Source organism: Lemur catta, chromosome 2, assembly GCF_020740605.2.
Source record: "Lemur catta isolate mLemCat1 chromosome 2, mLemCat1.pri, whole genome shotgun sequence".
Classification (NCBI taxonomy): domain Eukaryota; kingdom Metazoa; phylum Chordata; class Mammalia; order Primates; family Lemuridae; genus Lemur; species Lemur catta.
In genome coordinates this window covers 15,258,184-15,270,341 of record NC_059129.1, presented here as the reverse complement: position 1 = coordinate 15,270,341, position 12,158 = coordinate 15,258,184, and the positions used below count along the sequence as shown (strand labels likewise).

The 12,158-nt window shown below is 41.8% G+C and overlaps 1 protein-coding gene across 2 annotated transcripts in view; it reads right to left on the bottom strand.

Annotated features, from left to right (window-relative positions):
- Positions 1–12,158, bottom strand: part of PRKCB (protein kinase C beta) — a 294,889-nt gene that overhangs the window by 280,685 nt on the left and 2,046 nt on the right. The window lies entirely within an intron of this gene.

Here is a 12,158-nt window from a genome sequence, read left to right as displayed (position 1 = left end):
AGTGCTTCTTTATTTCACTCTTAGTAACACAAACAGACCTTGCTCTCCCCCTAGTATGTCTGATAAGATAAAGAGGTCTACAGTTTCACATCTTAGTTTTATTAGTCAAGCGAGAGATATAGCTGGATACCCCACCCCAAAGGAAGTAAAAGGAAGCCATGGCTTTGGGCATGGAGCAGGGTTTCTTCTGGACACAGAGCTAGTCAACACATCCCGGGACCCTCTGCAGTTCGCTGGCCCTGTGTCTGAGTTCCGGCCAACAGAACGTGAGCAGGAGTAACACACGTTCCTTCCAACCTGAAGTGGTTTGAAATGTTCCCTCTCCTATTCCACTGGCCCAGTGGAGAGGACCCTGGGCCCCTGCGTGACTGTGTGGAAGATTTCCTGACCAGGATCCTCTGCACCGGTTAGTGATGAGAGTGAGAAATAAATCCTTTTCCACCAAGCCACGGAGGCTTCAAGGCTTATCTGTTACAGCACCTTTAACAGATTCTTACTAATACCTTAACTAATACAGAATTTTCAAAACCGAAGCCCTAAAAATAGTTGGTGAGCTCAAGTTTTCCTGGTATTAACACAGTTCTATTATTGGGTGGGAAAATTGTCAGAATGCCCTGGCTTCCCTGTTGTACAGTTTGCAACCGATGGGCAACATTGAAACAAGAAGCAGATGTCCCCCTGAGAAGGCAAATGGCACCATTCCTCAATGGGTGATCCCAGAAGGTGCCTGTCTCCCATACGGATTTCACTTCTGCATGCAAAACTAAAAAGGCACCAACAAACATTTCTCAGATTTAGCCTCAGTAACATAAAACTCTGTGCCTTTTAAATTTTTTATTAAAGCATAATATACCTAACAGAAAAGTGGGCATAAGTGAATGGAGTTATATAGACATGAAAGAGTACATTCCATATGATTCCATTTGCTTGATGTTCTGAGACATGTGAAAGTAATCACAGGTAATAAAAATTAAGATAGTTAATAATTATTCTTGGAGGGTTCCAAGAATAACTGAGAGATTGAGAGAGGCTTCTGGGGGTGCTGGCAATGTTCTGTTTCTTGATCTGAGTGCCAATTCTTCTCAAACTCTTCCCAAATATCAAAGCAGAAGGAGCACTTCCAAACTCATTTTATGAGGCTAGCATTAACCTGATACGAAAGCCAGATGAAAACACTACAAGAAAAGAAAATTATAGGCCAATATCTTGATGAATATAGATGCAAAAAGCCTCAAAAAAATATTAGCAAACCACCAGGAGTTCTAGACCAGCTTGGGCAACATAGCGAGACCCCATCTCTACAAAAAATAAGAAAAATTAGCCAGGCATGGCAGCATTTGCCTGTTGTCCTAGCTACTTGGGAGGTTGAGATGGGAGGATCACTTGAACCCAGGAGTTTGAGGCTGCAGTGAGCTATCATTGCAACCACTGCAATCCAGCCTGGGTGACAGAGCAAGACCCTGTATCTTAAAAAAAAAAAAAAAATAAATAACAAATAGAATTCAAGAACACATTAAAAAAATCATTCACCATGATCAAGTGGATTTATCCCTGGGATACAAAGATGGTTCAGGGCGCGGTGGCTCACACGTGTAATCCTAGCCCTCTCGGAGGCCGAGGCGGGTGGATCGCTCGAGGTCAGGAGTTCGAGACCAGCCTGAGCGAAACCCCGTCCCTACTAAAAATAGAAATAAATTATCTGGACAACTAAAAGTACATATAGAAAAAAAATTAGCTGGGCATGGTGGCGCATGCCTGTAGTCCCAGCTACTCAGGAGGCTGAGGCAGTAGGATCGCTTAAGCCCAGGAGTTTGAGGTTGCTGTGAGCTAGGCTGACGCCACAGCACTCACTCTAGCCTGGGCAACAAAGTGAGACTCTGTCTCAAAAAAAAAAAAAAAGATGGTTCAACACATGCAAATCGATAAATGTAATACACCACTTTAACAAAATGAAGTATAAAAATCATATGATCATCTCAATATATACAGAAAAAGCATTTGAAAAAAATTCAACATTCTTTCATGAAGAAAACTCTCAACAGATTAGGTACAGAAGGAATGTTTCTCAACATAATAAAGGTTCTATTACAACAAACCCGTAGCTAACATTATTCTCAATGCTCAAAAGCTGAAAGCTTTTCCTCTAAGATCAGGGATGTCCACTCTTACCCACTTCTGTTCAACATAGTATTGAAAGTCCTAGACAGAGCAATTAGGCAAGAAGAAGAAATAAAAGGCATCCTAATAGGAAATGAAGAAGTAAAATTGTCTCTATTTGCTGATGATATATGGAAAACCCTGGGCTGGTCACAGTGGCTCACACCTGTAATCCTAGCACTCTGGGAGGCCAAGGCAGGAGGATTGCTTAAGCTCAGGAGTTCAAGACCAGCCTGAACAAGAGCAAGACCCTGTCTCTACAAAAAATAGAAAAATTAGTCTGGTGTGGTGGCATGGGCCTCACGTGAGCTACCTACTCAGGAGGCTGAGACAGGAGGATGACTTGAGGCCAAGAGTTTGAGGCTGCAGTGGACTATGATTGTGCCACTGCATTTCAACCTGGACCACAGAGTGAGGCCTTGTCTCTTAAAAAAGTAAACAAACAAAAAATAAAAAAACTGAAATCAATATGACAAAGGATAACTACATTCCCATATTGATTGCAGCATTATTCATAATAGCCAAGATACGGAAACAACCTAAATGTCCATCTACGGATAAATGGATAAATAAAATGTGGCATATATACAAATGGAGTACTATTCAGCCTTTAAAAGAGGGAAATCCTGTGATTTTTGACAGCATAAATGAATCTGGAGAACATTATGCTAAGTAAAATAAGCCAGGCACAGAAAGACAAATACAGCATGATCTCACTCACATGTGGAATCTAATAAAGTTGAACTCATATAAGTAGAAAGTAGAATAATGGTTTCCAGGGGTGGGGAGAGAGAATGGAGATTTGTTGATCAAAGAACACAAAGTTTCCGATAGACAGGAGGAATAGGTTTTGAGATCTACTGCACAGCAGGGTAATACAGTCAATAACAATGTATCATATATTTCAAAAGAACTAAGAGAACAAATTTCAAATGTCTCACCATAAAAAATGATAGGCAAACAAGGTGATGAATGTTAATTAGATTGATTTAATCATGCCACATTGTATACATATATCAACACATCACACTGTATACCATACCATAAATTTATACAATTATGATTTGTCAATCAAAAATAATATTAATAATAAATTATTTAAAAAGAAAGCCAACCACCAAAAGATGACTCTCCAATTGAAATAAAAAGAGATTTCTCTCCACTCTATAGGCCAATCCTGCTTCCTTTAAGTGTACTGTTTGGCCCAGATAGAATTATAGATACCCACAGTCATAAATTTTGCCACAAAATTTATCCAGATAACTATTTTAAAAACTATCCATAAAAGAAATCCAAATAACTATCAAAATCCTCATTTGCAGCATTGCCTAAACTCTAAAGAATGGCCCCCACCTTTATTTAGGAGGGAGGAAAGGAAAACCTTCAATATGGGGTATCCCATAAAAATCACCAACCCCCACTATCACAAAGAAACAAGCAACAGTCCTATGGACTTCACCCTTCACCTTCACCCACAGAACCTGCCAGCTTCTTCAACCCAAAAGAGCACATAAGCACTCCACCCAAAGGGTGAATGGAACCCAAATTTAAAAGGTAACATGGTCACAAATCTATTGAAAAGTTGAAATGCTACCAATACATTTTCACAATGAGGTCAGCAGATGGGGTGATCACAGATTTCAATTCAACTTTCTGAGGTTTCCCACAAATTAAAGCATCGCAAGCCAGGAGCGAGTTTCTCAGAAAGCACTGCACTCATTCACGTTCAAATCACCTCTCGCCCCGGCTAAGTATTTCTCTCTCAGATCCATTGTAAGTTGCAGCTAAGGCTATTGACCGCAGCATGTAAGCACATCCATTCTTGCACCGTCTCCTTGATTCAGGGGCATTCATCTTGCCTCCCCAACAAGATTATAAACTCGGTAAGGACAAGGACTGCACCCAGTCCTAGGAAGAACAGAAATAGCTGCCGCATATCCAGGGCTTACTGTACGTCAGACAGGGTGCTAAGGAAACACTATACATGTGTCCTATAAACTGGGTACTATTATTATTTCCTTTTAGCTATGAAGAAACAAAGGCTCAAAGAGGTTAAATAACTTGCTCAAGGTCCCACAGCAAGAAGCTAAGATTTAAACCGAAGCCTTTCTGTCTCCGAAGCACAAACTCCTCACCACCGTGTGCAGCATGTGCTCAGTAAACACGTGCCCCTGGGTAAATGACAGCAGTAGAGAGGGAGAGGGAGTGGGAGGATTCCTTTCAGGGGAAAAATCATTTCTAGGGCCCTCCACCACGCCTAAGGATGCAGTAGGGAGATATCCCTATTGTTAGAACCGTAAAAATAACCTAGTAACCACCCCCCAAAATAGAATGATCAACAATATGACTGACACGAAATTCCAAATGTCTCTTTAGGATGTAAGAAATAGCTACAGCCCCAGGTGTTCCGGTAATGCACCCCCAGGGCTTCTAAATGGCCGTTTCAGTGTCTCCTGCCTGACCTCCAACTCTGCAAGCCTGGAATTTCAGGATTTGAATCATGGCAATTACTGTTTCGCAAGGCATTTCATGCTCCTCTTTTTCAAACATTTGGCCAATTCACTCACCCCCACACATCCCGCTTTAAAGCAATGACAACAACCACTTCCTAGTCGCTACACTGCCTTCACAAGGGCCAAACCCTCCTATGTGACATTCATCTCCCACCAGCTCCTCCCTCACACTCTCTTCTTCCTGTTCCCTGCATGTGCCCCATTCTCTCTCCTCCATATCTCAACTAGGGCTCTCCTCTGCCTGAAACGCCCTCCCCAGCCTCCACCCCCTTGTCAATCTGGGAACTCCTACTCCTGCTGTAAGACTCTTCGTAAATGTCACCTCCTCTGTGGAATCTTCTCCACTCCTCCCAGGAGGAGTAGGGATGTCATCCAAAGCGTTTCTACACCCTTGCGGTAGCACTTTTCATTATGTCCCAGAACTAACTGGCCATGTGCTATTCTCCCTTCAAAAGACCAGGAGAACCTTCAAGGGCAACGACAGTGTCTTATTTCTCTTCAAACCCCATATTGCAACCTGACATAACATAACATATTTGTTCTATGTTGTTTATTTACTGCTGTTCTCCTTCTACTAGAACATAAATGCCATGAAGTCAGAGACTTTGCTTTGTTCACTGCTCTAGTTCCATTGCCTAGAACAGTGCCTGACACATGGCAGGCACTCAGTAAATATTTATTGAATGAATGGATAGATAGCTAGGTGGAAAGGTGAATGGAAAGATGGAAGAATGGCTGGGTGGATGGATGGATGGATAAGATGGATGGGTAAATAAAGGCAGGATCATGTTTTACCTGCCCCAATGTCACAGAGCCAGGGAGAGACAGAACCAGGATTTAAAATCAGGTCTGTTTGATTTTTAAGCCTGAACTCTCAAGCCCAATTTTATACAGCTTCTCTAGAAGCCCAAAGTCTGGTCTCTGGCCATTAGCAAGGTGAAAGAAAAAAAGAGTACTAGAATTTCCCCCAGGAACATGGTTACTGTTGAACTATTGATGCTGCATATGTTGACCCAGTTAATTTCCATCTACTTAGCAAATGCCAAGACTCAACAGGAGAGGATCAGAGCCCTTCTGGTCTGGGTTTGAGATCCCCCTCTGACTCAGTAGGGCAACTTTCTGCATGTGGGCTGAGGGGAAACGAGATACCCAGGACACAAAAACAAACAGGACAAAGGACAATTAAAAGGTAACAATAGGCTGAGCCTAATGGCTCACGCCTATAATCCCAGTGCTTTGGGAAGCTGAGGTGGGAGGATCACTTGAGGCCAGGAGCTCGAGACCAGCCTGGGCAACATAGCAAGATCCCATCTCTATAAAAAAAAATTTAAAAATTAGCTGGGTGCCTACCTCCTACTGTCTCTACCAGACCTTGCCTGTGCTTTTCAATCCTTTGGAACATTGAGCTCCCTTCTAACACCAAACATTTCCAGAAAAGACAGTGAACTTTCCTTCTCTTTTCACAAGGAGGACTAGCTGGTACAAAATCAAGCCCAGAGGTGGAATAGGACTAGTCTCAACATTAGGTAAAAGAGCAAAAATATATATATATATATTGGCTTATAGGTAGAAACTAACATATCTTTATGTTCTCATAATTCCCTGCAGTTCCTTTATAATAAAAAATAAAGAATACTCAATGAATATTTACTAAGTGCCCAGATTTGTGCTAGAGAGGTGTTAAAGCCATAGTAGCACCAAACTGAGCCTTTCTCCTTAATGAAATCATAAAGATAAGAAAGAGCATTGATAAAGGATCTTTCTCCATATGTGATTTAATGCTGTTTACTGTGAAACTACTTAAAAGTGATCTTCTAAACACGAGAAAATACTGCCTAAGCCACAGGATTGAACAGTTGTAGTATATCAGAGAGGGACCCAGGGTGAGGAAGGTATTTGGGAGGCACTGAGAGTAATCCCCACTGGCTTTCAGCTCCAAATTCCTCTCACTGAAATGCTTTTCTCTCTCTTTTTATTTATTTTCAATCTATTGGCTCAGGCTTGTTCCTCCACCTCTGAAATCGTCTGATTTTTCAGCTTTAGAACAGCCACCTCAAACTGCAACCCCTGAACAAAAAGGAAGTCAGCTCATTATTGCAGTTATTAATTAAGAGGAGACAAAGTTCTCTGTCTGTGAAACTGAGAGAGAAGCCATCTTAAGGTAGCAGTCTAGCTCTACCAAAGACTCATCTCACCTGCAGCCATGGCACAACGATTCACGGTTTCTCCACAGCATGTCACGAAGATAAGTCTCTTGCGTATCTTTATCCGGGATGTGAGCAGTTTTACAACACAGATTTTTAGCTCTGGCTCCTTGGCAACTCAGACCTTCTCCAATTACCTCAGGGAATGGGAATGAGAAGTTGGGCTTTTTAAAAAATTCCCAGACCAAAGATTTCACTGACTGCACCCCCATAGGGTTAGCCTTCCATTATATGTCCTCACAGTACCAAGTACCTTTCCTTCAAAGTACTTAACAAAAATGCAATTAAATATTAGTGCAGTGATCTGCAGAGTATCTGATCTCCCCCACCACACTGCCCATGACAATAGGGATCTTCTCAATCTCATTCACCACTGTATTCCCAACATCTAAGACAGTTCCGGTCTCATAGAACTTGATCAGGGAATACCTTTTAGAAGGATAGATGGAAATATGGAAGGATGGATGGATGGATGAGTGGGTGGATGGATGCATGAATGGATAGACGGATAAATGGAATGATGGATGGAGGGACGGAAGGATAAATGGAAGGATGGATGTGGTGAACAGACAAATTTCCCACCAGATTTTTAAGCAGCCATCACACTCCAAATGCCATATATAAACACTGTACATGTGTTCTCTATAAAAAGGCCAACATTCTGTCTATGGAATATCACACAATTTCACTGGGGAGATTGGATGAATGAAGTCAAATAATTCATGATATTAGATGAATTGCCAAAAACAATAGGGGACCAAACCTTTGAAGACATCAGCCAGAGGTGATGAATATTTCAGCAGATCCCCCTCCCCACCCAGGAATTAACTGACCTAGAGTCAAAAGACCAGACCATGGATTTTAAATTACACATGTGCGTGTGTATGAAAAAGAGAGAGAATAAGACAGGGAGAAAGAGGCAGAATGATAAGCAGAGACAGAGAGAGGAAAGAGACTCCAACAGCAAGAATGTATATAAATTATTTTCAGACCTTCAGTTTACCTTTTGACCCATCACCATCTCTTATACGTTTTTATTTATTGACCTAGGTAGACTATAAACATATTGTATTTGGTTCTGGGCAGTACCTGGAGTATCACTAGTACTTGGAAATAATATATTTTTAAAATTTAGTTTCTAAGAACTTGTATATCATATCAACTAGATTTTCAAAGGTCATATTTTCCATATTTACTTAGAAAGGCATTCTGTTGCCCAGTGACAAAGCTTTAGGCTTCCCTTGAGTGCTCTATGGGGAAAAATGAATTTGCTATTGCCTCTCCACCAAATCATCCCTCCTTTTTAAGACCCAGCGTTAACCCACTCAAAGATTCTTATTTCGATTGGGACATTGAGCCTGAAATCCCACTTCAGGTGGGAAAAAGGAAAAAGCCAAATCATCACACATGAAATCAAAAAGTCTCTGCCTTTTATCGACATAGAAAAACCCACAGGACACATTCAGAATAAGCCAAAAGGTGAGTGGAGTTTGGCTCACAGGCCTCTGAGATCTGCTTCTGGGAAGAAAGGGAAGTGAAACAATAGAAGCAACCTCTAATAACTTGCAGCCTGACTTGGTGATTTTTTTTTAAATGGCCCTCTTTATAATTTTACCGAAAAAGTTCAACTTGGAATGTATGGTATCATATCATAAGTTTATAGGGAAAACCATGCCAAAAATAAAATTAACCTCTGATCCATTTTTGTTGTAAAAAAAAAAAAAAAACCACATACTATTTTAATGTATATGTGTTAACTACACACAAAAATAAACCTATATTCTATAAGGTTGATATTAACAAAAACAACAATGATTGAATTCATGCAATGCTTTGGAGTTTTTTAAGAATAATATTGATTAGAAGGTTTTCAAAAACATGTTTTCTAACCTACACTGGAAAGGGAAGAGCCAATTTACTCATTACGATCATCAATTCTAGCTTTTCATAGTCAGAAAATTAGTGCACTGGGGTTTTTCTAGAGAGTCCAGGGCAAGTTCAGATTTTTCTCACAAGGAAAGACAATGTTAACCAAGCCCAGCTCTCTGGACCCAGACACTGAACTGTGCTCTCACTAGTATTACCCAATGCCTCTGAGGAAACATAGCTAAGAAGAAAATCCATCTAAGTACACGAAAGAGGCATAGTCATTTAATGAGTTCCAGAATTCACTCTGTCCCACTTTGATACAGTTTCCTACAGCTAATCGAGTAATAATGATGGTCTCATTTAGAGTCATTGATACTTACTGTGGATATTTTTTTTGCACCACCTCATGACTCTTCGGCATAATTCTATGAGATAGGTACTAGTATCCCCATTTCACAGATTAGGAGACCAAGGTTACTATAGGGGGATGACTTGTCCAAGGTCACACAGTGGCAGATGAGAGATTCACACCCAGCTCTATCTGACCCCAGCCCCACGCTATGAATTCTGAATCTCTATATTTTACTGCCTATCTATTTCTACTAGGTGACTTCCTTTTAAATTAAAAAAAAATTTTTTTCTTTCTGCCAAACTGCAATGTTTTCTGAAGAGTCTAATTCTACCCAATGGCTCATCTTGATGACAATTAAAGTGCAAATGCAGGTTCTAAGCTCCTCTAAAGAATACCGTAGAGATACTTGCCTTACTTGTCTAAAGAGACCCACTTCTAACCCAGAATTTAGGCAGTTTCACAATAGGGAGCTTCGGGCCCAGTTCCCTGCCACCAGGGGCATTCTTAAACTACCTCACAGATACTGGTTTTGTAAAAAATAGAGAGAATGGAAACAAAAGGGGAGAAATTATATGGCCATCAACCTGGAGTTCTGTCCTCTGGCAATACAAAAGCGAGAAATTTATTCTTAAGCTCTCCTGAGCACATACAAATCCATAACTTCCCATGGTTTATAGAATTTCCATCCTTCCTCTCCCAACACGTTCCAGCATCCCCAACTTCCAGAACAGCATAGTGGAGCAAGGAGGCAGCTCTCAGTGGTTATGATCATCCTACACACCTCGACTTATGATCATCTTACACACCTCCGAATCAAGAGTGGCAGAGACTATACCCTCTCTTTGTTTCTACTTTTGAAATGGAAGCACCCCCTAAATAGTGGCTACCTGAAATCAACACATTTGCCACATGTTCCCTTGCAACTAGATGTGGGTATGTGATTAAGTCCTAGCTAATAGGATACAGGCTGAAGTATCTTGAGCAACTTCCGTAAGTGACACTGAGAACACTTGCCTTTTTTTTTTTTTTTTACCCCTTTCCTCCTTCCTGCTGGCTGAAAGAGGAATGTGATGACCGGAGAGTCTAACCTCCTTCTTGGACCAAAACTGTCACTCCCTAGGGAGGGTAGAGCAGAAAGCTGAAAGGAACCTAAGGCCTTGGGCTCTGGGCTGCTGACTTAACAAAGAGAATAAAATCTTATGTATTAATATTTTGTATAAACTGTGGATTCCATTGTAAGCAGATTCACTTTCAGAGGAAATATCTGGTACCAAAAATACTCAGATAATAAGGAACTCCTTTATGGTTCCAGAATTAGTCCCAGGCAATGCTGAGTACCAGGGGTAAACTTCCCTCCTTCCTGGATGTCCTCATTCTAAGCATCTCAATTTCAAGGACTGCCAGTCTGCCCCACTCCCTGTCTCGCTCCTCCCCACTCCTGCCCAAATGGAACCCACTGTTGAAGAAAGCAGTGACACAGGGTGACCAGATGTTCACAGCTGGATTTGGACTCTTTCCTGGCAGCCAGTTCCATAGCAAAGCAACCCTGCAGAGCCAGTCTTCTCTAGCACTAGCTGCCCCACCATTGGGATAGTTTAGGGACAATTATAAGAACTGATATTTTCAGAGTGCTAACTCTGTGCCAAACTGTGGTCCAAGCATCTTGGATAATGCCGTGACTTGGAGCTGCTCAGCAACCCTAAGGTAGGTACTGTGATTGGACCTGTTTATGCCTAGGAAGTCTCAAAGCCAGGATTCAAACTCACAGGGCCTTGCCTTGTAGCCTGTGCACATGCCCATTAGTCTACACTGCCTCTGGGGAGAGGGAGAAGAGAAGAAGAAGGATGATTAAAAAATAATAGACACTCCTATCTCCAAAGTGGCCACATTTCATTAGAAACTTGAATTCTGCCTTTTTCTCACGACACTGGAAAATTCCTATCATTGTCCAGGCTCTGAATTAAAGTATCTCCTGCTTCAGATGTGTCAAGCCCCCGCACATTCCAAAGTGACCTTCCCAGTCATTAGCCACAGCACAGCAGGTGGCTAGGAGAGCTGTGGTAAAAATGTTTAAAAATCACCCCTGACCTCAGCAAGAAACAAAGACAGAAACCAATTCATGGAAGTGAAAGGCAACCTCAAAGAAGATATTACACGTTCTGCCACCAAGACTCCAGCAGTGTTTTGTTTGAGGGTCAGACAAAGTTCTAGAAAACAATCCAAACTGTTTGCACCGAGGCCTAAGTTCTTGCTACCTAAAGGGATTTGGAGAGTTCTCTGGTGTGGTGCAGAGGTTCCAAATCTCAGTAAGAGAGGGTGGGCCGGTCTGCAAGGCTCCCTGGCTGACCCCACCCTGGCTCAGATCCCAGGGAAGAGCATGTGTGTCCCAGAGGAGTGCAGTCCCCTGCTGTGAGCAAGGGTGCATGCTGCACCACTGCCAACGCCACTCACGCTCACTGGGGATCACTTTAGTTTTCCCTAGAGGGAGGAGGTGCAGCAACAAACTGTCAGTCAGTGCTAAATCGTATCTCAGACTCTTCTACACGCAAATCCTTTCTTCTGATTTAAACCGAGCTCACCAGAGTGGTCAATGTGCCCCTAAGACACAACACCCCAGAAATGTCCCATTTCTCACCAAACTCAACTTTGCCAGGCCTAAAAGTGAAAAACAAAACAAAACAAACAAAAAAACACACAAACAAACTTTCCAGATCAGAATTGGCAGATTCAAATGCATACAGAGGCCAGAAACAGGTGAAGCAGACCTGGTTGGGATCAATTGAGATAAAATGGTGAACACTTGCCCTGTCTATAACAACAGCTGCTCTCAGCTCCAAACCATTGTTCTAACGTGAGAGCAGGACCATTTCTCAGCAAAGCTGGAGTTGGATATTAACATGTGTATGTGAAATTGCCCAGGTCTAAAATGTTGAAATTCACAAAATGTTTAAGACATCCTAAGTGCTAAACAAGTCTACACGTAATGGGGTCCCAGAGAGCCAATTTTCCATCTGTCTTTTAGGCATTAGCCCCCAAAGACGGCTGAGGCCACCTTACACGTGA